The following is a 4,385-nucleotide window of genomic DNA, read 5'->3' on the forward strand; positions in this document are numbered from 1 at the left end:
AAATAAAAAAAAAAAAAAAAAAAAAAAAAAAAAAAAAGAATGTCCTAGGATTCAAGATCTCTACCAAGTTGTATGGATGGAGAAAACTTAACAAAAATCTTGCTTTCCAGGTCAAATTAGGAGGGCTCTGATAGTGGAATGGTGGCCCAGTTCCAAAGTCATTCAGAGAGGCTTTGAAAATGGAAATGTTAACTTAGACCCAAATCTGAAATAGACCAGAGAAGCATTAATAGTGGTATAATTAACAATGGCCCACAACTCACAACCTGTACCAAAGGGGCAATGATGGTGGAAGAGTTAACAAAGACCTGACTTCAAGGTCACACGTAATGGGCACTCATGATACAAGCATTAACTGAGGGCTGGGGTTGATGCGCATAGGAGAAGAGGCACTAACAGTGGAAGAGTTAGCAGATGTTTGATGTTCCATACACACCAAAGGAGCATAGATGGGGAGGATTTAACTGAGACCTGTAGTCAATGTACAGACCCTGGGGAGCAACAATAGGGAAAGAGTTAACAGGCTTGAGAAAAGATTCACGCATAGATTGCCCTGATAGTGAAAAAGTGAACAGACCTCCAAGTGCAATACACAGACACAAGGGACTGTTTACTATCTACCCTCAAAGATTCTACATCTAGATCAGAATCCATTAATGGTGGAATAGATAACAGTTGCCTGAGTTCAAGGTAAAATCAGAGATTGATTTAGGTTGGAAAAGTTAACAGAGGCACAGGTTAGGAGGACATAGATAAGGGATTCTTGTGGTGGAATGGCTAACAGTGGCTGGGATCTGAGATCACACAGAGGGCATGGATGGTGGAAGAGTTAACAAGGACATGGTTTGAGTACTGACCAGGTGGGCATCAATGGTGGAATATTTCAAAGACACCTGTATTTGCTTCCTATTGCTGCTCTAACGAATGACCACAAACTTGTGTTGGCTTAAACCAATACAAGTTTATTACTTTACAGTTCTGGAGGTCAGAAGTCCAAAGTGGGTTTCACTGGGCTGAAGTCAAGGTGTTGGCAAGGCTGTACTCCCTCTGGAAGTTCTAGGGAGAATTCATTTCCTTGCTTTTTCCAGCTTCCTTGGCTAATGACCCCTTCTTCCATCTTCAAGGCAAGCAATGTAGCATCTTCAACTCTCTCTTTGACTGTGACCTTCTGTTTCCACCATCACACCTCCTTCTCTGACTCTGACCCTCCTCCCTCTCTCCCTCTCTCTTATGAGGAGCCTTGTGATTACATTAGACCCATCTGGATAATCCACAATAATCTTCCCATCTCAAGATTCTTTTTCTTTTTCTTTTTTTTTTTTTTGGCCGCACCACACAGCAGGAGGGATCTCAGTTTCCCAACCGTGACACTTGCAGTGGAAGCCAGGAGATTTAACCACTGGACCACCAGGGAAGTCCCAAAATTCTTAATCACATCTACCATGTCCCTATTGCCATGTAAGAAAACATATTTACAGATTCCAAGGATTGGGACGTGGATATATTTGGGAGACCATTATTCTATCTACCATAATGCCTAATTTTGAGGTCAAACCAGAGGGTTAATGGTGGTGGAAAATCTGATTCAGACACAGTGTATTAATAGGGGAAGACAACTTATGGTAGATCAGGTTTGAATTCAAACCAGATGGGCATCAATGAGGGGCTCGAGCTGTTATGTCAGAATTGTTTCAAAGGCCTAGGTTCAAGGTTAGAACAAAGGAAATTGATAGAAATCTCAATAGAGACTCTGGACCACGGTTACGGAGCATTGATGGTGGACACATTAACAGAGGCCCAGGTTTAAGATATAAAACATAGGCACACTGATGGTGGAATACTTATCAGAGCCCTGGTTTTGAGATTAAAACTGAAGGTCACTGATGATTAAAGATTTAACAGATTCATGGTCAGAAAAGAGGGGCATTGGTAGTAAAATCTACAACTGTGATCTGAGTTTAATATAAAGATCAGAGAGGGGAACTAATGGTGTTAAGAAACTTGGATTTGATTGACAGATCAGAAGAGGCATTGATGAAGGAAGAAATAAAAATAGAACTCGGGTTTGGGTTTCATGCCAGACTGAATTGATGATGAAATAGTTACTTAACAGAGACCTAAGTTAGATGTCCCGACAAGCGGCACATTAGTGGCAGAAGTATTAACAGAAGGCTGTGTAGAGAGAAAATTGAACGGAGAACCAGGTGCAAGTCAGACCTGAGAGGAAGAGTTAACAGAGGACCAGGATCAAGGTTCAGATCTGAAGGAAATAGATGGTAGAAGTCTGACCCAAGACCGAGATTCAATGTGGACAGCGGGGGACACGTAATCTTCTGTGTGGTCCTGACTAAAGCCACAATCATGTCTTGACTTCAGTAGTGTTATACAGTAGTGGCTATGGACTGAATTGAGCCCCCTCCCCCCCGCATGTTGATGTCCTAATCCCCATGTGACTGTATTGGACACAGGGCCTTTAAGGAGGTGATTAAGGCTAAATGAGGTTATGAGGGTAAAGTCCTGATCTGATAGAACTGGTGTCCTTAGAAAAGAGCCGGAGTCACCAGAGACATCTGTGAGACACCATGTGAGGATGCAAAGAGGAGATAGCCATCTGCAAGCCAGGAAGAGAGCTCTCACCAGAAGCCAAACCCTGCCAGAACCTTGATCTTGGACTTTCTGGCCTCCAGAATTGTGAAAAAACAAACTTCTGTTGTTTGAGCCACCCAGTCTATGGTATTTTGTTATGACAGGCCAAGCAGAAGAATACAAAGCTATGTACATCTTTAAGAGTTGTCTCAATTATGTGGGAAACTAGTTATGACAGGACCCATGGAAATTAAGAATTTTCATGAAGTTAAGATCAAAGCTCGGGGGGAGACCTTCAAGATGGTGGAGGAGTAAGATGTGGAGATCATCTTCCTCCCCACAAATACATCAGAAATGCATCTACATGTGGAACAACTCCTACAGAACATCTACTGAACGCTGGCAGAAGACCTCAGACCTCCCAAAAGGCAAGAAATTCCCCAAGTACCTGGTAGGGCAAAAGAAAAAAGAAATAGGGACAAAAGAATAGGGACGGGACCTGCACCTTAGTGAGGGAGCTGTGAAGGAGGAAAAGTTTCTACACGCTAGGAAGCCCCTTCACTGGCAGAGACGGGGGATGGGCGGGGGCGGGGGGAAATCTTCGGAGCCACGCAGGGGAGCGCAGCAACAGGGGTGCAGAGGGCAAAGCGGAGAGATTCCCGCACAGAGGATTGGTGCCGACCAGCACTCACCAGCCCAAGAGGCTTGTCTGCTCACCCGCCGGGACGGGTGGGGGCTGGGAGCTGAGGCTCGGGCTTCGGAGGTTGGATCCCAGGGAGAGGACTGGGGTTGGCTGCGTGTACACAGCCTGAAGGGGGCTAGTGATCCGGAAGACTGTGCAGCCCGCCACTGCCAGGGTCCCGTGATCCAGGGACAACTTCCCCTGGAGAACACACGGCACACCTCAGGCTGGTGCAATGTCATGCTGGCCTCTGCCGCCGCAGGCTCGCCCCGCATTCTGTACCCCTCCCTCCCTCCAGACTGAGTGAGCCAGAGACCCCTAATCAATTGCTACTTTAACCCTGTCCCCTCTGAGCAAATTACAGATGTCCTCAGGCGACCTACACGCAGAGGCGGGGCCAAATCCAAAGCTGAACCCCAGGGGCTGTGTGAACAAAGAAGAGAAAGGGAAATTTCTCCCAGCAGCCTCAGAGGCAGAGGATTAAATCTCCACAATCAACTTAATGTACCCTGCATCTCTGGAATACCTGAATAGACAATGAATCATCCCAAAATTGAGGCGGTGGACTTTGGGAGCAACTGTAGACTTGGGGTTTGCTTTCTGCATCTAATTTGTTTCTGGTTTTATGTTTATCTTAGTTTAGTATTTAGAGTTTATTATCACTGGTAGATTTATTTATTGATTTGGTTGCTTTCCTCCTTTTTTGTATAAATATATAGATTTTTTTCCCTTTTTCTCTTTTTCTGAATGTGTATGTGTATGCTTCTTTGTGTGATTTTGTCTGTATAGCTTTGCTTTTACCATTTGTCCGAGGGTTCTCTCTGACCATTTTTTTTGTCTTGTTTTGTTTTTAGTATAGTTTTTAGCACTTGTTATCATTGGTGGATCTGTTTATTCGTTTGGTTGCTCTCTTCTTTCTTTCTTGTTTTTAATGACATTTTAATGTTTTTTATTCTTAATAATTGTTTAAATTTTAATAACTTTATTTTATTTTATTATTTTTTTCTTTCTTTTTTTTTCTCCCTTTTCTTCTTAGCCATGTGGCTGACAGGGTCTTGGTGATCTGGCTGGTGTCAGGCCTGTGCCTCTGAGGTGGGAGAGCCGAGTTCAGGACATT

The sequence above is a fragment of the Neophocaena asiaeorientalis genome, unplaced genomic scaffold, assembly GCF_003031525.2.
Source record: "Neophocaena asiaeorientalis asiaeorientalis breed wild unplaced genomic scaffold, Neophocaena_asiaeorientalis_V1.1 scaffold671, whole genome shotgun sequence".
NCBI classification, from domain to species: domain Eukaryota; kingdom Metazoa; phylum Chordata; class Mammalia; order Artiodactyla; family Phocoenidae; genus Neophocaena; species Neophocaena asiaeorientalis.